Source organism: Prionailurus viverrinus, chromosome A3 (genome assembly GCF_022837055.1).
Source record: "Prionailurus viverrinus isolate Anna chromosome A3, UM_Priviv_1.0, whole genome shotgun sequence".
In the NCBI taxonomy this organism is placed as follows: domain Eukaryota; kingdom Metazoa; phylum Chordata; class Mammalia; order Carnivora; family Felidae; genus Prionailurus; species Prionailurus viverrinus.
In genome coordinates, this window is record NC_062563.1 from 62997869 (window position 1) to 63019535 (window position 21667).

The 21667-nt window shown below is 45.1% G+C and overlaps 1 long non-coding RNA gene, 1 other non-coding gene and 1 pseudogene across 3 annotated transcripts; 2 read left to right on the forward strand and 1 right to left on the reverse strand.

Moving 5' to 3' along the window:
* Positions 1-7629: 7629 nt before the first annotated feature.
* Positions 7630-21359, reverse strand: LOC125162287 (uncharacterized). 2 transcript variants are annotated; one of them, XR_007150949.1, is made up of 5 exons: positions 21224-21359; positions 16148-16282; positions 13591-13623; positions 12388-12532; positions 7648-8345 (listed from the first exon to the last, which is right to left on the reverse strand). It is a non-coding gene; the product is annotated as an uncharacterized LOC125162287 (long non-coding RNA). The 2 variants fall into 2 exon arrangements; XR_007150948.1 differs by having other exon boundaries at positions 7630-8345; positions 12388-13623.
* On the forward strand, positions 13920-14350 carry LOC125162286 (40S ribosomal protein S26-like; annotated as a pseudogene).
* On the forward strand, positions 20982-21074 carry TRNAI-UAU (transfer RNA isoleucine (anticodon UAU)). The gene is given in 2 exon segments: positions 20982-21019; positions 21039-21074. It is a non-coding gene; the product is annotated as a tRNA-Ile (tRNA).
* Positions 21360-21667: the final 308 nt, after the last annotated feature.

The following is a 21667-nucleotide window of genomic DNA, read 5'->3' on the forward strand; positions in this document are numbered from 1 at the left end:
CTCAACGCTGGGTGAGAGCGGAGAGCCGGGAAGGGACCGGCGCGCGATCCGGACCCGCACGCAGGTCCTACGTTCGCGGGTGGCTAGCAGAGCACCGACGAGGCGTCCTCACTGTTCTGAGCTCCTGCTGTGTCTTAGGGACATACTCAAGTCACATGACAATTCTGTGAGGGTTTTGCAGATGAAGAACCGAGCACTCGGTGTCCCAGCCCTCAGGAATCTCCGGGTCCGGGGATGGGGTGGGCGGACAAACCTGTACCAGTGCCGGCGGCTTGAAACAGGAGATCCGGGTGGGGGTGCGGGGCAGGGGAAGACAACAGGACACCTGCTTCTTCTTTTTCCTTACGGACTCAGAATTCTTAGGAAAAAATGTGCTTTTGTGTTGGAGGAGGGTGAGGTGGGGAGGTGGTAGGTGGGGCAGGAGGAAAATAGCTCAGGCACTGACAGCAGAATCCAGATTATAGAGTTTAAGAAGTTCAAACTCAGGCGCTTGGGTGGCTCAGTCCGTTAAGCATCTGCTCCTGGCTCTGGCTTTTGGCTCGGGTCATGATCTCACTGTTGGTGGGATAGAGCTCTGTGCTGTCAATGCAGAGCCTGCTTGGGATTGTCTCTCTTCCTTCCTCGCTGCCCCTCCCCCTTCTCTCAAAATAAATAAACATAAACATTAAAAAAAATTCAAACTCCTCCTGCTCCTGCCCTCCTAGCTCACCTTGCCCCTTCCCTGCTGCCTGGGACCGGCTGTTTTTCTCAGCACCTTCAGACACACAGAATACCCTGTGCAAATCAGACCCCAGAGAGGCAAGAAGGATGCCACCCACCTCTGATGGGAGCACCCCTCACCCCTGTTTCCTCTCCACCCCACCTCTTTTTCCCTCTTTCACCCTCCTCTTTCTTTTTAGTTATTTATTTTGAACTTTTTTTGATAAGCATGTTTTTCTGGAATACAGTTTGGCACCATGACACCTGAAACCGTATTCTTTGTCTTGTCTAGAAGTAATCCAGAGGAGATGTGAACAGTGACACTCGAAGCGACAGGAATCTATGATATATTAGGTTTGCTTTGGATGTTTGTTAACTGGATGGATAGGTAGGTGTGTGGATAAGGGCATGAATGAGTTCACACTAAAAGGAAAAAAACTTCAGGAGCACCTGGGTGGCTCAGTCGGCTAAGTGTCCACTTCGGCTCAGGTTGTGATTTTGTGGTTTGTGAGTTCGAGCCCCGCTTCGGAGTACTGACAGCTCAGAGCCTGGAGCCTGCTTCTGATTCTGTGCCTCCCTCTCTCTCTCTGTCCCTTCCCACCCCCCTCAAAAATAAATATTAAAAAGAAATTTTTTTAAAAGGAAAAAAATTTCAGCCCAACAGGTGTTCTGTTACATAGTACAAAGGAAAGAAGGGTAGTTATCCTGTGTTTTAATTTATGTAGTCAAATAACGTGAATAATTGAGGCTACAAGTGGAATGTTTGGGGTCTGAGCTATCTAGATGAATCCTAAACATAGGCTAAGTAATCTGCTATATGGTAACTGTCAAATAAGCCCTGTAGTTTGTGCTGTATAGATAATAATAATAAAAAAACCCCACATCTGTTCAATTGGCAACCTTCCTAGTTTGAGTGTTGGGCACCATTTGACTCCAAAGTTTAGAAAAATGACAGTTCCCGTTTTATTTGGGTGTTTTGGCATTGTTTAGTCACAGCCAGCCGGAATCCTCCTACATGTTGACCTGAGGGCTCTTTCTAGTTTCTAGACCTCTACCTGCAGTGGCCACCTCTCCCCTCTGCACAGAGGAGCTCATTGGCACCACGGAATCAGAAGCAAACGGCATCTGCACTGGGAACAAAGCTCCTAGAAACTGTCCTCCCTGCCAGTGCCTTGCTCTGGCCTCCCCTGGATGCCAGTGACTCCCCTGTCCAAGTCACTGAGTTCAGTAGATGCTTCTAGGCTTTGGTAAACCCGGCTGTTGATAACTGTCAGATCCCTACAATCTCCAGATTGACAGAACCTGTTGTTCCAGCCAATCCCTTTCCCGGCCCTCTGGGTCTTGCCTGTCTATGCCTCCCTGACTCTCCCACTTTCCCACACTTTCATATAAGTCAGCAAATCTTTGAGAACAAATAGCCTTATGTAAATAGGAGGGCTAGATTATGAGCTGTATTGGTTATTTGGAAATCTATGCTCTGGGTCTGCTATCTCTTGAAGTTTTTTACAAGTCTGTTTTGAAATTTCTAGACATACGGTTGATTTATATTCGTTGTTGGCTTTTTTTGTGGTTGTTTGGCTATCATTTTGTTCTTCATTTCTTATTTTATTGCACTGTGGTGAGTGAAGATGGTCTGATTAGTATTTTTGGGTGTGGGGATGTGTTAATATTTCCTTTGCAGCTGAGCCTATGGTCAACTTTGTGAATGTGTATTCTTCTCTTAAAATGCATGGGGCACCTGGGTGGCTCAGCTGGCCAAGTGTCCGACTTCAGCTCAGGTCATGATTTCATAGTTCGTAAGTTCAAACCCCACATCGGGCTTGCTGCTGTCAGTGTGTCAGACAGTGCAGAGCCCGCTTCAGATCCTCTGTCCCCTCTGCCCCTCTCCTGATTGTGCTTTCCCAATAAATAAATATTAACAAGAAATACAGTTTCAGGGGTGCCTGGGTGGTGCAGTCAGTTAAGCATCTGACTCTTGATTTTGGCTCTGGTCGTGATCTCGTGGTGTGGGAGTTTGAGCCCCGTATCAGGCTCTGTGCTAGTGGCGCTGAGCCTGGTTGGGATTCTGTCTCTCCTCTCTGTCCCTCCCCAACTTTTGCGCGCGTGCTCTCTCTCTCAAAATAAGTACACAAAAACTTTTTAAAAATGCAGTTCTGAATGTTTCTATTAGATCAACCTACTGTGTTACCCAAATAGTCATTATCCTTATTTTTAAAAACTGAACTGCTTAATATTTTGGTTTCTTAGAGAAGCACACTGAAGTCTCCAGGGTAGTTTTTGGTCAGTTTCTCCTTGTACTTTCAGCAGATTTTACTTTACACATTTTGAATCTATGTTGTTAGATGTAAAGAGCTTTAAGACTATTTTACCTTTTTGTTGTAGTGTTTGTCAATATGAACTATTTCCTCTTAGTTTTCTTTCACTTTGACTTCAACTTTATTATGTGAATATTAATCGATATGTTATTAATATTGCTATATCTTGATATGTTTGTATATTTTCCAGGTATTATAAGTGGATCAAAAAGAAGCCACAGGGCCTCTGGCTGGCCCAGCCGGTAGAGCATGCGACTCTTGATTTCGGGGTTGTGAATTTGAGCCCCACGATGGGTGGAGAGATTACTTAAAAAAAAAAAAAAAAAAAGATGCCAGAGTAACTCCTTCCCTTCTCAAATCCATACCCCTTGCAGTGTGACTTTGCAACTCCTCCCATCAAAGGTGAGTGTGTTTTCTCACCCATGGCACATAGCTGGAGTTTAAAAATCTCATCTAGGGGCACTTGGGTGGCTCAGTTAAACATCTGACTCTTGATTTCGGCTCAGGTCATGATCTCACGGTTTGTGGGATTGAGCCCTGCGTCAGGCTCCATGGTGACAATGCAGAGCCTGCTTGGGATTCTCTCTCTCCTCTCTCTCTGCCCTTCCCATGCATGCACTCTCTCTCTCAAAATAAATTAATTAATTAAAAAAAAAATCTCCAGACTGAGAGCCTCTGTTATTTAATAGGTAGTCAACCCTTTCATATTTGTGTAATTATTGCTATGTTTGTACGTACTCCTGCCATCTTATTTTGGGTTTTCTAATTGCCATGCTGTGTTAAGTTTCCTATTGCTGCTAAAACAAGTTACTACAAACTTAGAGGGGCTTACAATGACACACATTTATTATCTTACAGTTCTGTACATGATAAGTCTGAATGGGTCTTGTGGGCTAAAATTAAAATATTGTCAGAGCTGCATTTTTTTTCTGGGGACTAGAGAAGAGAATCTGTGTTCCTTTTCTTTCCCAGCTCCTAGAAGCCACCTGTGTTTCTAGGCTCAAGGCCCTTCCTCCATCGCTAAAGGACATCACTCAACTCTCTGCTCTCCTTGGCACATCTCTCTCCCTGTGCTGCTCCCACCTCCCTCTTTCCCTTATAAGAACCTTTGTGATTACATTAGACCCACTCAGATAACCCAGGATAGTCCCTCCATCTCTAACCTCTTAATATAATCACATCTGCAAAAGTATCTTTCATCATGCAAGGTGACATAATCACAAATTCTGGGGATTAGGACGTGGAGGTCTTTGGTGGGGGGGTGGATGGGAGTGTGGGGCATTATTCTGTCTACATACATTCCTTTTCTTTGTGTTCTCTTTTCTTTTCTTTCTTTCCTAGTTTATCAGGATGCTTGTGGCTGCGAGTAACAGACACCCCAGTTAAACAGTGGCTTAACTGGGGCGCCTGGGTGGCGCAGTCGGTTGAGCGTCCGACTTCAGCCAGGTCACGATCTCGCGGTCCGTGAGTTCGAGCCCTGCGTTGGGCTCTGGGCTGGTGGCTCAGAGCCTGGAGCCTGTTTCCGATTCTGTGTCTCCCTCTCTCTCTGCCCCTCCCCCATTCATGCTCTGTCTCTCTCTGTCCCAAAAATGAATAAACGTTGAAAAAAAAAAATTAAAACAAACAAACAAACAAAAAAACAGTGGCTTAACTAACAGAGAGTTAAAGAAAGGCTCAGGTAACTGGATATCCAGCGGGAGAATGAGCCTGTGACTAGTGGTGTCATCATGGACCCTGATTCTTTCCATCCCTCAGATCTGCTATCTGCAGCAACAGCTTCATCCCAAGGCTGCTTCCTTGAGGGGTCAAGGGATGTAAAGTATCCATAATTTTTCCTTTAGACCAGGGGTTCTCTACCTTGGCATCATGGACATTTTGGGCTGAATAATTGTTGCAGAGGGCTGTCCTTTGCACTGTAGGTTGTTCAACACTTCCATGGCTTCTCTCTACTACATGCCAGAGCTCTTCTCCATTGGGACAACCAAAAATTTCTCTAGACATTGCAAAAAGTCTCAGGGTGGGGAGGCAGGCAAAATTGCCCGCAGCTGAGAACCAGGTGTGTTTACTGGTGATCTAAGGCTCACATGTCCACACCTGAACCAATTATTGGGGCAGAGGGAGTAGATACTCTGACTTAGTTAATTAAGATTTGTACTTGAAGCTGGAGATGGAGTAGGCAGCCCCCAGAGTCTGTGGCCATGGGGGAGGGGTGGGATCCTCACACAAAACTCTGGCTCTTAACTGGAAGGTAGTAAATGATGCTTGGGAGATAGCTAGTCACATCTACGAATCTGGCTTTTGATTATGTTTTCTTGGATCCATTTCTCCTTCTACATTCTATTCCTATGTATCTACGGGTTATTCTTTAAAGACATGCACTGATTTAAATTTGTAGATTTCTACTTATGTGTATTATTTTTTTTAAGTTTATTTATTTTGAGAGAGAGCGGGGGTGAGGCAGAGAGAGAGAGAGGGGGAGAGAGAATCTCAAGCAGGCTCCACGCTGTCAGCAAGGAACCTGAAGCAGGGCTTGAACTCATGAACTGTGAGATCATGACCTGAGCCAAAGTTGGGCACTTAACCGACTGAGCCACTCAGGTGCCCCAATAATGTGTATTGTTAAACAGCATCTATATCTACCCCTAGAACCTAAGACAAGAACAAAGGAATCTGGGCAAGTTTTAACTTCCTTCTGGAATTCCCTACTGGCAACTTCTTTGTTGATTTTGTTTAGATCATTATTTAAAAATTTTATACAGGCAATACTTAGATGTCTTAATGTTTTCCTAATGTATTAACTTGCTATTATTTCTTATATTCCATACATTTTGGGGGGAATTATTCTTTGTGTATTTGTGTGTGTATGTGTGTGTCATTCTTCAGATCTGGGAAATTCTTGTGGTTTCTTTTTTAATTTCTTTTTAACATTTATTCATTTTTGAGAGTGAGAGAGACAGAGCATGAGTGGGGGAGGAGCAGAGAGACAGGGAAACACAGAATCAGAAGCAGGCTTGAGGCTCTGAGCTATCAGCCCAGAGCCTGACGTGGGGCCCGAACTCACAGACTGTGAGATCATGACCTGAGCCAAAGTTGGACGCTCAACCAACTGAGCCACCCAGGCACCCCTTGTTTTTTTTTTAATTGTTTCTCATCAATTCTATTATCAGTTTCTGAAAAATTTTTTTGATGAATGTTAGAATTTTTAGATCTTATCTGCATGTCATTGAACTTTTCTTTCTTTTCCCCATTTCCCTTTGTTCTGCATTCTGGGAATATTCTGCCTAATCTTCCAGTTTACTGTTTTTCTATTTAGTTGTAGTATTCTACTATTCAGCTCATCTGCTGAGTTTTAAGTGTCAATGCTTTCATATTTTTATTTATAAAGACTATTATTTTTAAAAAATTTGTTTTTTTTTTTTTTTTTAATTTTTGAGAGAGACAGAGACAGAGTATGAGTGGGGGAGGGGCAGAGAGAGACCCAGAATTTGAACCAGGCTCCAGGCTCTGAGCTGTCAGCACAGAGCTGGATGTGGGGCTTGAACTCAGGAACTGTGAGATCATGACCTGAGCTGAGATCAAGAGGAGGACGCTTAACCAACTGCACCACCCAGGCACCCCTAGAACTGCATTTTAAGAGAAGAGTACACATTCACAAAGTTGACCATAGGCTCAACTACAAAAGAAATATTAACACATCCTCCCTCCCCAAAATAATAATCAGACCATCTTCATTCATCACAGTGCAGTAAAATAAGAAATGAAGAACAAAATGATAGCCAACCAACCACAAAAAAAGCCAATGGAGGTAAGAGAGGGTGTCTTCAAGGATGGGGGTAGGGGAAGCAGGGACTGCCGGCCTGCCTGTGGCTCCCCAACTCCACACCCTGGGTCTTTCCCTTAGTTTCCCTGTCACCTAGGACTTGGCAGTTTCCTGGATCTTGCAGAATCAGCTTTAAAGTGACCCCATCATAGATATCAACACCAGAAGCTGTTGTGTCCTCTCAGAGGTCAGAGTGTCTTTTTTAAGTTTTATTTATTTATCTTGGGTGCCTGGGTGGCTCAGTTGGTTGAGTGTCTGACTCTTGGTTTTGGTTCAGGTCATGATCTCGCAGTTTGTGAGTTCAAGCCCACATCAGGCTCTGTGTTAACAGTGCAGAGCCTGCTTGGGATTCTCTCTCTCTGCCCCTGCACTGCTCATGCTCTCTCCCAAGACAAATAAAACTAAAAAAATGTTTACAATTGGGGTGCCTGGGTAGCTCAGTTGGTTGAGCATCCAACTTTGGCTCAGGTCATGATCTCACAGTCAGTGAGGTCGAGCCCCGTGTCAGGCTCTGTGCTGACAGCTAGGAGCCTGGAGCCTGCTTCAGATTCTGTGTCTCCCTCTCTCTCTGCCCCTTCTGCAATCTCTTGCTCCCTCAAAAATAAATAAACATTAAAAAAGTTTGACAATAAAAAATTTTTACAAAAAACCCTACCTTATGACCCAGCAATTCCACTCCTGTATTTACCCCAAAGAAATGAAAACAAAAACCTGTGCACAAGAATGCTCTTAGCAGCTTTATTTATGACAGCTTTAAACAGGAAATAACCCCAGATGTCCATTAATAGAATGGCTAAACCATGTGTTGTTAACCTTAAAAATAAAAACTCCCAGTTTATTTTACCAGCAAAAATGGCTTTATTCAGGAATAAAAGAGAATAACAATCTAGGACAAACAAGCTGAGGCAAAACCATAGGCAAGTCTGGGGAACGATGGAGAGAGGTACACTCTTTTAAGGAGAAAAGGCATAACTGGGGAAGGCTGTTATAAACTAAAAGTCCATTGGAGAAAACCAGGTGTTCCAAGTATGGGGGGGGGGGTTCTCATTGGCTAACCTGTTGCCTGGGGATGAGGAAAAAATCTGTCCCTTTGGCTGGAGTAGTAGAGTGTATCTACATGCAAGGTCAAGTCCACGTAAGGTCAAGTCCATCTCTTCCTGTTGGGTCTACAGTTAACTTTGTGTGGTAGGGCGTGAGAGGTCCCCCTGCAGAAACCTCCGGGCTCCATTTTAGGGAGGTTTCCCAGTTATTATTTCTCACATTTCACCCTTTCGATCTTTCCTTGAAGGCATAATTGATCAATAGTCAGGTTCTTTATATTTAGTGTTTTTTTCCTCTCAGCTCCAAGAAGAACCTTTCCTGGTTGTCATGTCTAACGTCGGAGGGAAAGTGCATAGCAGTTGGAAGTCACTTAAGCCACACTGGAATAACAGGGAAGGTTAGAAGGAAGAAACTCTCAGGCACTTTTCATTGGAAGTCTGTATCTTCCTTTCTGCAAGGGCACCTCCTTTCTGCAAAAGATTGACAGACAAGTATGGAATTAGAAGCAACACAACAATTCCAAACTCTATGTTGGTTTAAAACCAGGACCCAAGGTCTGAAAGTAGCCAACTGAAAATATTTATTGGCGCTTATCTGGGCTTAGGGAAGTAAGGTTTCCCCTATGAAGGCAAACCCGAAGTCATGTATACCTCCTGGAGGTCCCCTCTTAAAGTGACTATGAGGCAAAAGAGTGAAATACTGTGGGAGTGCACTGAATGAAAAAACAGAGAGCATTTGGGAAGATACAGCATAATGTATAAACACAAAGCAACAGCTGATGAACTTTTTTGCAAGAATAGCAAAACTTCAAAGGTAGATTAAGGGAAAATAACACTGTTACTTCAAAAGAACTGTTTAGAACCATATGTGTTATTCAGCAGTAGTCTGTAAAGTTGTAAATTCAGAAACCATGAATTGGGGTAAGAATCCAGAGTCAGTTAATAGTTCAGATAAAAGACTATCATGAATTCTGAATCTTCTAACCCTTCAGAAATGCTCACAGGATTATTATGTGGCTGTTTATGAAAAGCTCATAATCAAAGGTTTCCTCCTTTTGCAAGACATTGGGAAATGCAGACAAAGGGCATTTTCTTTCCACAACAGAGATAGAAGCAACAGTGTGAAAAGGTGTATAGGCCTGGTCCAGACATCTTGAGAAAGCCATCTGTCCAGATGTTGTCTGTTTCAATTCTGAGAAATCTTTACTTTCAGGTCACCAGATGGTGGGTGTGCAGGTCGAGCTAGGGTTTGGTGCTTTCTTTACATGTGTCACAAAGATCCAAGAGTCTATTCCCTGGAGTTTGGTGGCACAAGGATGGTTAAAGGGGACCCCGTGACTATTTCTGCAGTGGCCTTAACTAAAAGGGCAGTGGCAGGAATGGCTCTCAGGCAAGGGATCCATAGAAGATATCCAGTCCAGTTGTTGGCTATAATCCTCACAGGGCGATGATGGTCCCTGTGCTTTTGGGTGGGCACTCCAAGGGCAGTTCGTTCCCTTTCACATACAAAGAGGAAAAAGGGAAGTTGATAATTAGGATTCCAAGGGCAGGGAGTTTTGTTAGACCTTTAAAGTCCCAAAGGCTATGTCATCCCCCTCTTTCCAAATAACAGGGATAGGGATGTTGTTTTTTAGTAAAGCACATAGAGGCTGAGCCATATCAGAGAAATTTGGAATCCAATTGTGGTAACAGCCAGCCAGTTCAAGAAATTGCTTAGTTTTAGGTTTTGGGAAATTCAGGAAGCCTTGAAATCTACCTGGACCCAAATCTAGTCCTTGTTCTGAGATCAGGTGTCCTAAATAATTGAACCTGAGTTTGAACAAACTGCAATTTTTCTTTGGACACTCTATGTCCCTTTAAAGCCAAGAGTTTTAACAAGAGTTTTAACTCTTCTGGTGAAGAGGTTTGAGAAGGGGAGCAGAGAAGCAGGTCATGACCCTATTGAAACAAATTAGAGCCTGGAAAAAAAGTTCTATCATCCAAATCAGCCTTTAAGTTTTGTGAGAAATGGGAAGGAATCTCTGTGTAACCTTGGGCCATTACTGTCCAGGTGTATTGCCATTCTCCTCAAATGAAGGCAAAGATATCGGATGTCCTTATCAACAGTGATACTAAGATGCACTGTATAGGACAATGATAGTGAAAATATGCTTTCAGTGGGAATGGATGTCAGTAGTGGATGAGGATGGGGAACTGGATGCCAAGGGATAACAATGTTACTTATTGCTTGGAGGTCATGGGCAAACATCCATCCTTGGCTGTTGGGTTTTCTCACGGTAAAATAGAGCTGTTACAGGGACTAGTACGGGGGATAATCAGGCCCCAAGTCTTATAACCCTCTATTATGGACTTGCTGCTCTGAAGGGCTTCCTTATTTACAGGGTATTGATTAATTCTAGAGAGTGGTTTTGAGGGACCTATTTGAATCTTGATGTGAGGTGCACTGTGGATTCTGCCAATATCAGTAGATGATTTTGCCCATAAAGAGGGTGGTAGCTGATCCAAAAGGAACAAATGATTACTGTCCTCAGACTCAGCTATAGTGCCATCAGAGACAGAGCATAGAAAAGATGCCGAAAGGTCATTCATTTCCTTTTGTTCGCTAATTTTGTTACCACTGTCAAATTCTAGAATTATTTTTCCCTTTTGGGAGAAAGAAATTCTGGCATGATATTCTTTTATTATTATATATATATATATATATATATATATATATATATATATATATATATTTAATGTTTATTTTTGAGAGAGACAGAGTGTGAGCGGGGCAGGGGCAGAGAAAGAGGGAGACACAGAATCCAAAGCAGGCTCCAGGCTCTGAGCTGTCAGCACAGAGCCCGATGCGGGGCTCAAACCCACAAACTGTGAGATCATGACCTGTGCCAAAGTCAGATGCTCAACCGACTGAGCCATCCAGGCGCTCCTGGCATGATATTCTTCTAAGAAAGCTCAGCCCAATAAATGAATAGGCGCTGAGGAACTGAGGAGAAAAGGGTGTGGATCTCTCAAAGGACCTCGGCAAAAGGGAATGGGTTCAGAGATGAGAATCTGTTGAGGTTTATCAGAGAACCCCCAGTATTTGAGCTGCTTTTTAGTGCTCTGAGGCACGGGCTGCTTTAGAGCAGTGGAGTTAAGCACAGAGTGTAGGTCTGGTGTCAGTAAGGACAGAGAGGGATTCATTCCCAACCTGGACTGTAGTTTTTCCCAGCTGATTAGGAGGGAGGAGATGAGCACAAAGGTAAGCTGCCTTGTGTCTGTAGGCAAGAAAGATGGGGGAGGGGCAGAAGAGGTCTCAGAAGCCCCTTTTTTTCTTTTTAATGGTTTGTTTGCCTCATTTGGTTTATAAATTGTATCTTGGAGGCTATTTTATTTTATTATTATTTTTAAACTTTTCAAAACCCACAAGGTAGGTTGTTTCTTATTTATTTAGCTGTGGTCATGGAGACTATCCCAATTTTCCATAAAACCTTCTTGATCCTGCTGCAGGCAGTATCTGGCATGAAAGATTCAAAGTGCCTCTAGACATAAGGACCAGAGGGTTTTTTGTTTTGTTTTGTTTTGTTTTAAATCATAAACCATGATGCTAGGTAAGTTTAAATGGGAACATTTGACATGGTCAGATGAAAGATACCAAAAGGTCAGGAGAGAGGGATTTTAGATTCCTGATAGCATTTGGAAGCGTCAAAATACCAATTAAAACAGGAATCCTATTCAGTCCCATTCAGTTTTGTCAACTTTTTTTTTTTAATTTTTTTTAACGTTTATTTATTTTTGAGACAGAGAGAGACAGAGCACGAACAGGGGAGGGTCAGAGAGAGAGGGAGACACAGAATCTGAAACAGGCTCCAGGCTCTGAGCTGTCAGCACAGAGCCCGACGCAGGGCTCGAACTCACAGACTGTGAGATCATGACCTGAGCTGAAGTTGGAAGCTTAACCGACTGAGCCACCCAGGCGCCCCAGTTTTGTCAATTTTAGAACCATGGTTGTCCAATTCAGCTTTGAGAAAGTTAAAGTTTGGGGAGATCAAAAGTTCCCTATAATATAGGCCATTGAAGTTCTAAATCACTTCTGGTTAAGTCAGTCCATTAATCTGTAAGTGTGCATGCAGTGTGCATAGTTTTTAAACATAAAACCGGCTGGATTCCCAGTAAGGGGAGTGCCCTCAAAGCATTTTGATGACTGGAATCCCATTTCTTAGAAGTTTTTCAGGAACAGCCTGGTTCCAGAAGGAATCAGACAGGGGCTAGCTAGCAGTGTCTGAAGGAACAGTCCAGGTACAAACAGGATTAGGACCCAAGGCTATGGCAGTTCCAACAGGCACAGTTCCCACTTCACCAGTTCGGTCCCAAGGGGAGTAGGAACAAAGGCCAACACAGTTCGAACTGGCACAGCTCCAAAGGGAACAGTCTGATGCCGAAAAGGAATCCAACCAAAGGCCAAACTGTACTCCCAAAGATGAAAAAACAAAACAAAACAAACAACCCCCCCCCCCCAAACCAAAACACTTACCCTCCAACCCCAGAGAAGGCGAGAAAGCAGTGAGCTGCAACATTTCCGTGGGTACCGCACCTATTTGCTCACCAGCCCCGGGAGCCCTGGGGTGGGGGTGGGGGTCTTCTCTGGATGCCACCTCTGAGCACCAAGTAATATTAACCTTAAAAATTAAAACTGCCAGTTATTTTACGAGCTTATTCAGTAATTAAAGAGAACTGTAATCCGGGACAAAGAAGTTGCACCAAAACCACAGGCAAGTCCGGGGAAGAGAGGAGAGGTACGCTTTTTTAAGGAGAAAAGGGGTCAGTTAGGTAGGCTGTTAGAAACTAAAAGTCCATTGGGGTAAACTGGGAGTTCCAAGTATGGTGGCTTCTCATTGGCTGAGCTGTTGCCCCGGGGACGAGGAAAGCATCGTCCTTTGGCTGGAGTAGTGGAGTGGTATCCCCTAGCCCCGTCAACTCGCGTCTTCCTCTTGGGTCTGCAATTGACCGCTGCGTAGTGGTGTAGGAGAGCTCCCCCTGCCGGAACCTCCACAGCGCATTTTAGTGAAGTTTCCCGTTATTTTTCACAGTGTATACATGTAAAGGAATTTTGAAGCCAGGCAGTTCCTGGCTGAACAGACATATAAGTGAAGATTGTTTTCCTCCACTTCCTTGTCTTTCTTCAGCCTCACAGGGTAAACTTTCCTACAGGCCCCAACACTTTGACCTAAGGATAGCCCAGAGAGGAACTGCAACCCCAGAGTTCTGTGGCTGCCTCTGTTAAGACTCTCCCTTCCTGCTCTCAAAGGGAAGACACCATCATCATCTGTGCTTAGTCTCCTTAGAGACTGCCCTCACATACCTGGTCCAGTATGTTTGGGTTCAACTGTTGACAGAACTGACAGGAGAACCACCCATCTTCTCAGCAGGAGGGTTTGGGGCAGCCAGGAGCCCCAGCACCCCTGGGCCCCAGTTTTCATCTCTCTAGCAGCCCTAGTTCTATCTGATATTTCCTATATGTCAAATTAGGACCCTTAGCCACCATCACGCAGGGGCTCTGTGAGTGCTGATAAGTGCCTTCTTGAGGGTGATTCTTGAGAGGCCCCGTTCTAAATGCCAGGCACTGTCATGGCCCTCCTACTCCAGTGGCCTTTTGAGCACCCTACTCTCTATAGTGTCAAGGGCATGGATTCTCAAATCACACAATCTGCATTTGAATCCGGTCTCTCCTACTTACTTAGGTGACCTCACCGTGCATCAGTGTCCTCATCTGTAAAAGAAAAATATAATGTTACTTACTTCATAATACTGGCACGGGAATGACCACAGTTAATAAGGTGTAAAGTTCTCAGAACAGTGCCTGGCACATGGTAAGCACTGTAGAAGGGTGTTATTTTTTCCAACCCAGCACGTATTCTCCATATCCTTTGAAATATTTTGTTTTCAAATGACAAGTGAAAGAAATAACAAATGCATCCTGTATGAGCCTGGATCCAGAAACCACACCAGGAATTTGAACAGAGAAAATTCAGTATAAAAAATTGTTGCTCTCTCGGGTCCTCTTTTCCAAGATGACCAAGAAAAGAAGGAAGAATGGTCGTGCCAAAAAAGGCCTTGGCCACGTGCAGCCTATTCGCTGTACCAACTGTGCCCGCTGCGTGCCCAAGGACAAGGCCATTAAGAAGTTCGTTATCTGGAACATAGTAGAGGCCGCCGTGGTCAGGGACTTTCTGAAGCTAGTGTCTTCGATGCCTATGTGCTTCCCAAGCTGTATGTGAAACTACGTTACTGTGTGAGTTGTGCCATTCACAGCAAGGTAGTCAGGAATCGCTCTCGTGAAGCACAGAAGGACCGAACACCACCGCCCTGATTTAGACCTGCCGGTGCTGCCCCACGACCTCCACCAAAGCCCATGTAAAGAGCTAAGTCCTTAAGGATTGAAGAAAAACTGTTCTCTGGAAAAATAAAATCAAACAGAGATTATACTTTATAAATAGCAAAAAAAAAAATTGTTAACCAGTAGACAGGGAGTAACCACTGAGGGGGGTAAATGGAGCTTTAATGAATACAGGAATAGGGATAGAGGGAGAAGCCACTACCTCCAGAGATGATGTAGAAAACCCATGGAAGGAAGGAACTTGGAAGGGGCCCTTCCTCCCGCCAAAGCTGAGACTCATGGTAGTGGCCTACTGGACGGCAGAGAAGTTTGCTGAGGTGCAGCAGGCTAGGGCTGACAGGCAGGAAACTGTGTGTTGGGGGACAGCAAAATCTCACTGAGAAACCACCCAGCTGTGTGCTCGAGGAGCCAGAAGAAAAACACTGTCCACTCACTGACAAGGTCTAAGGCAGCACTGGCTAACAGGATCACAGAGCAGGGCGAGAAAGGCATATTTGGGGCAGAGAAGCACTTAGTTAATAACAGGTACACCCCCCATCTATGTTCTCAAATTTAAAAAAAAATAATAAGGAATCTTTCTTATTTATGATTTATGTGTTTACAGCAGTACAAAGGGGACTAGGATTAGGGTGGCCGTGTGTTCTGGCTGTCCGTGACAGTCACATGTCATGCTCATTGATCCAGTATTATTATCTTTTTAATGTTTTTTTAAAATTTATTTTTGAGAGAGAGAGACCCCGAGTGTGAGCGGGGGAGGGGCAGAGAGAGAGGGAGACACAGAATCTGAAGCAGGTTCTGGGCTGTGAGCACAGAGCCAGATGCGGGGCTTGAGCTCACAAACTGTGGGATCATGACCTGAGCAGAAGCCAGATGCTCAAGCTGGCTGAGCCACCTAGATGCCCCCCTGACCCAGTATTATTGGCAGTGACCCTCTTGCTCTCAGAAATGTCCCTGTTTGGAGGATAAATTTGTGCTACCTCTTGAAGTGTTGTTTTCTATTAAGCTACTCCCACAGACAGTGGCTAGAGGTACAATAAACACACATACACGCACACATCTGCTTGAAGGCAATGAAGAGCTACTGAGGCAATCCAGGTATTGAGGGGCCATGACTTCAGGGAGAAGAGAAGTACACTGAGGTGAGTGTGACACCCTGAGAGCCTTTCCCCTCCCAAGCATTGGCTGGTCTGTAAGTGGGAGGAACCAAGAGGCGGAAAAGCTGGGCAGAGAGCAGTAGCAGTTCTCAAGACTAATATGATTAAAAAAAAAAGTACGTCTGAGTCTGTCTAAAAGAGCTCTTTTAATAAGTATATAATAAAAAGTCTAAGTAATATGAAAGTACAGCATCATAGTTTAAATGGCAGGATTTTTTCTTTCTTTTTTTTAAGTTTCTTTATTTTGAGACAGAGAGAAAGCACGACTGGAGGAGGGGCAGAGAGAGAGAGAGAGAGAGAGAGAGAGAGAGAGAGAGAGAGGAGAGAGAGAGAGAATCCCAAGAAGGCTCTGCACTGTTAGCGTGGAGCCCTATGTGGGGCTGGACCTCACCAGCCGTGAGATTGTCACCTGAGCCGAAGTCCAACGGTCAACCAACTGAGCCACCCAGGAGCTCCTCCTTTCTTAATGGTACATAAAACAACAGTATATTTTCCAGTTTAGGGCATCTTAGAGTTGATGAAATACTTATTCCCATATACGAGTGTCTATAGGGCAGATTCCTAGAAGCAGAAGCACTGGGTCAAAGGATACATGCATTTGGTAGATCCTACCCAACGGTCTTCAAAACAAAACAAAACAAAACAAAACAAAACAAAACAAAACAGTGTCCATTTCCCACACTTTTACCAACAATGAGTGTGAGCAGTCTTTTTGAGTTTCCTCTCATATGATGGGCTCTTACCATGTCTTTCATTTCAGCTTCAATCCAGAATGAAGGGATCTGTGTTTCCCCAAATTATCATGCTCCACTGCTGCATGTAACCAGTTCAGTCCGCCTCACGCTTCCCTCGAGTTTGGGCCTTGGGCCTTTCTCCTCCTAAGGGAAAATAAAGGGTCATTTCCCCAGGTGGTGCTGGGGAGGATCATGGACTAGTTAGCACAGGAGGGGATCTCAGATGCTGTGTGATCCCAGAGGTTCAGAAAGGCAGTCAAGATGGTCCACACTTGAGGTCTGCACTTATAGGTGGCAGTGGCATCTTTCAAACTTGTAGTCTGAAAAAAAGTATTCTTCAGACAACCTCTTGCCCCATGAAAATGGGATCACTTTGGGAGCCTCCCAATGCATGCTGACCAGCACCCTGCAGCAGCATCCGAACACCAGGTGTGTGCATATGACTCAGCCACTCTGGTGGATCCTCTATGGGTTTTGATGACTCCATGGCAACTTCTTGTAGTCATATACTGCTTAATGTCATTATGGAACACTGGCTAAAAACGTAAAATGTGAAGTTTGCTGAAAGAAAAGTAAATGAAGAACATAACATGAAAATTCTACAATGTGACCCAAGATGATCTTTGTTCACCAGACATGCAAATTGGATTCAGCTGACCAAAATGTTTATCTGGCTCATCCTGATATCAAAAACCAAAGCCAAAAAAGAGAAAATAGAGTGACCATTAGATCCAATACAGCCTTTCATTAGTAGGAATAAACATGAGCCAGACCACTAAAAATGGTGCTTGTATATCGCAGCCTGAACCCTTCTGTTTTATCTCATCGTTTAGACATGAAAACCAGAAAGTAATAAAACTAAACCAGTTTTTTTAAGTGCAAAAAGCATAAATTCCAAACATTTTTATAAAAGCAGTTTTTTGCCTATTTTTGATGCTACAATGAGTTATTAAATTTCATACATTTTAATATACATTTGTCCCAATATCAAATGATAAATATTTGTTTGTTTGTTTGTTTATTTATTTATTTATTTATTTATTACGTTTATTTTAGAGATGGAGAGCATGGGAGAGGGAGAGAGAAAGAATCTTAAACAAGCTCCATGCTCAGCACAGAGCCCAGTGTGGGCTCGATACCACAAACCTGGGATCATGATCTGAGCTGAAATCAAGACATGGATGCTCAATGGACTGAGCCACCCAGGCGCGCTTATAAATGTTCTTTTGAAAGTTATTTGTTAAAAGCACTGTTGGTGGGAATGCAAACTGGTGCAGCCACTCTGGAAAACAGTATGAAGTTTGCTCAAAAAGTTAAAAATAGAACTACCTTATGATCTGGCAATTGCACTCCTAGGTATTTACCCAAAGAATACAAAGATACCAATTCAAAGGGACACATGCACCCCAATGCTCATAGCAACATTATCTACAATAGCCAAATTATGGAAACAGCCCAAGTGTCTATTGACTAATGAATGGATAAAGAAGATGTTGTGCGCGCGCGCGCGCACACACACACACACACACACACACACACACACCCCAGGATATTACTCAGCCATGAAAAAGAATGAAATCTTGCCATTTGCAACGACATGGATGGAGTTAGAGAGTATTATGCTAAGGGAAATAAGTCAGAGAAAGACAAATACCATATAATTTCACTCATATGTGGAACTTAAGAAACAAAACAAACAAGCAAAGGGAAAAAGAGAGGCAAACCACAAAGCAGACTCATAACTACAGAGAACAAACTGATGGTTACCAGAGGAATTAAAACAGGTGATGGGGATTTAGGAGTGCACTTGTTGTGATGAGCACTGGGTGATGTATGGAAGTGTTGAATCACTATATTGGGTGCCTGAAACTAATATTTACATAATTTATATAATTACGTAGTAAATGGAAATAGGTTAAGACTAGTCTTTATATTATAGACATTGCTTGAGATTATTTTAAAGTTATACATTTGTCCAAAATAAATTTTATTTTAAAAAGAACTTGTTACACATCACAAAAATTATTAAATGATTTAATAATCTCAAGGTGTTGGCAAGTATACACATGGTGAAAAGACTTCTCCAGTCAAAATAGGCTAGAAAGCTCTCATCTGGTCTAGATGTCTCAGACTATAGGTGAGGAAATTGAGGCCCAGAAAGGGTAAGAGATTTACTTAAGATCACTCAGCCAGTGAGAGTCAGAGCTCAGACTCTTAATTCATTGCTCTTCAGAGTCAGTCTGTATGAGTTTAAGTGATTTGAAGGTCCCAAGAGACCTTGCCTTGTAACAATCTCTTGGGTAGCAGAGGTTCTGACACTGCCCCCTCCAGGTTCAGCACTGCCCTTACTAGGTCCTTCCTTTAGAGCCCCGGTTACCTTGGGAGCTAAGCTATTTTAGTTCCCATGCAACCAGGATCAGCCAAAATCTGCTGAACTAATGAAAGGGTAGATCCACGATGGAGGAATGGATCTATGGCCCACCAGGGCCAACTTGGCTGCCCAGAGTTTACCAGATGGGCTCTTCTGAGGGACTTGGAGGGAGGAAGACCAGACTAATGCTACTGCATTTGAGAAGATTCTATGTATGGGTCCACGACTTTCTTGTTTATTAGGAAATTAACCCCTTTCAATTTATTAAAAATTGTTTTAATGTTTATTTTTGAGAGACAGAGAAGGAGCGGGGCAGGGTCAGAGAGAGAAAGAGACACAGTATCTGAAGCAGGCTTCCGGCTCTGATCTGTCAGGTCAAAGCCTGACATGGGGCTCAAACTCATGAACTGAGAGATCATGACCTGAGCCAAAGTTGGATGCTTAACAGACTGATCCACCCAGGTGCCCCATCTCTTTCAATTTAAAATTTAAAAACCTAAGGGTGCCCAGCTGGCTCAGTGGGTGGAGTGTGTAGCTCTTAATCTCCAGGCGGTGAGTTCAAGCCCTGTCTTGGGTGTAGAGATTACTTAAATAAATTAAAAAATAAAATAAAATAGAATTTTAAAATTTAAAGTTATTCCCACCTCAAGGAAACCATGCAATTACCTTAACAGCCTGTTCCAACTTATTTATTTCAAAGTCTCTCTCTCCACTGCCCTCGAGGTACCCTGGACTTGGCCAGGCATGCTCCTGGCCATGTTGTAAACAGCTCTGCATCCCACTACCTGCCTGGTGCCTGGTGGGATGTTGCAGGGGTATTAACCATCCCCCTTTCTGAGCTCTTGCTCTGGATGTGTGTCTCTTACAGTTCAAAATGATTTGGAGAGTCTCACCTCTTTTCTCTGGGTAGGCACATGGTATTGAGCTTCCTATAAACATCACCTTTGGGAGGCCTCTGCCTTACACAGAAACTTTTACTGTCTCCTTATTCTAATAAATTCTACTTGAATTTCAAGGCTTTTTACAATTGTACTGCTTGACACTGTCACCCTACCACAACCTGTTACTGTGGGCAAGTCACCATCAAAGTGTCTGCATACCGGATCTCTATTCTGCCTCCCATCACTTGTTCATACCGGTTCCCCCAGTCTATTATCATAGTGTTGTTATTTGCTCTTCTGGTTCTGGTCAACCAAACGGGGTGACCAACAAGCCAACAGAGACCCAGGAGATAATCTAGAGAGGCAACCCTGGAGGAAGACACGGGGGGAGGGAGGGGTATATTGTGGAGGTGGTTGCAGCTAACCCCCCAGGGCGATGCAGGTTACTGGTGGAATTAACAATTAGATTCAATAGGCACAGTGCCTTTTGCCTGCAAAAATGTTTACATTTTAAATTCTTTTTAAATCAGAAGAAAAAAATAAATATAATAATCATGATGTAACAATAAATCCAGCCTGGATTATATTTGTCTTTATTTTGCAGTAGTAAAATATTATTACATTTTTTTTTTAATGGAGAAAAGGGTCCACGAAGACAAAGTGCTTAGTTATAATTCGGCTCTAGGTACAGTGTTACACTGTTTGGTTTTTAAAAAAGAAACGGATATGCAGATATTTGTATGAGACCTCTTGATTTTAAATATTAGAAACTAGTTTTAAAATTAAACAAACGTGTTGTGGCCCAACAAAACACGCGGGGATTAGCCTGCACCCTCTCGAAGGCTCAGGCTATCATATCCCCGTAATGCCCGTGGCTTGAAACAGTTTTGGGGACACGCCTTGTACCTGCGCACAGGATACACAAGGGGTCGCGGAAAAACTCCCAGGCAGACCACGCTCCAATGCTGAAGTCCCCGCCCTCTCGGGTCCTGGAGTCCCCGCCGGCGGAGGCCACCCTCGGTCCAGCCCCAGCCCCGGCGCTGCCTGACCGGACAGCCCCCGCTGACTTCCAGGGCGGCGCGGGGAGTCCGGGCCACCGCCTCCCGCTAATTGGTCACGAGGGGCGCGGGGCGGGGGGCGGCCACCGGGAACTTGCGGCCGACGAGCCGAGGCCGCCCGGCCGCGCCCCACCCCTCGGTCCGCGTCACCACCGCACCGAGGTCCACCCGCCGGCCACAAGCCCGGCTCCTCGCGGGGCCCGCTCCCGGAGGCGAAACTCCCGGAGGACGCCGAACGTAACGCCGGGGCTCCTCCTCCCGCGCTGCCCAGCGAGGCAGGCTGAGCTCATTTCAACGGCCCACTGGCCTGCCCGTCACTGCCCAGCCGACCGGCCCTCCGTTCCGGTGGGAGACCCTAGCAGAAGTCCCCGCTCATTCCGCCTAGGGCCGCGGGGCCCGCAGCTGCAGGAGGGCGGTTCGGGGCCCGGACCCACTCCCGCCGAGCCGCGAGCCACCAGTGCGCATGCTCCGTTGAAGCCCGCACCGAGCCCGGGTGAACCCTGATAGAGCCATCGCGAGGCCGGCTAAGCGGAGCTCCAGTGGCGCAATCGGTTAGCGCGCGGTACTTATACAGCAGTACATGCAGAGCAATGCCGAGGTTGTGAGTTCGAGCCTCACCTGGAGCACGACCCTTTTGGATACTCTCACCCCCCTTTTATCTCTTTGCCCAAAGGAAGAAGTTAGCCTCTCTTTAGCATTCTCAGTTGCTGTCTCTGCCTGCGTGCGCCGGTCGCTCCGCCGCAGGCAGGAAGCAGCTCGCACTGACGCTTCTTACCCGCTGTGCAAGCTACTTGTTGCCCCCACGCACCGTCCAGCCACTCGAACCCGGACGTCTGCACACTGCTTCCTTCTACGTCTCTTCCTAGGCCTTTTCTTTAACGGCATCTACTCCCCGGCCACAGTAGCGGCGTTGTGGACTGAAGATCCAGGGGCGCCGCACGGGTGGTGGGGCCCCGCCTGTACTTCGAGGTCAAAAATCTACTGGGCGTGCCCGAGCTCCTGGCGCCTGGAGGAGGTCCGGCTTCCCGTCTGCTGCCCCTCGCCTGGGGCAGAATGGGGCGTGGCTCCGCGCGCCTTGGGTCGCGGGTCGCTAGCAGGGCGACCGCTCCCGGGAGTTGGGTCCAGGGCTCAAGAGCAGGGCGGAAGTGGAGCAGTCCCTCCCTTCTCTCCTAGCTGCAGACACTCCGAGACTGGGGGCCCTTTTCCCCTCTCCAGGCAC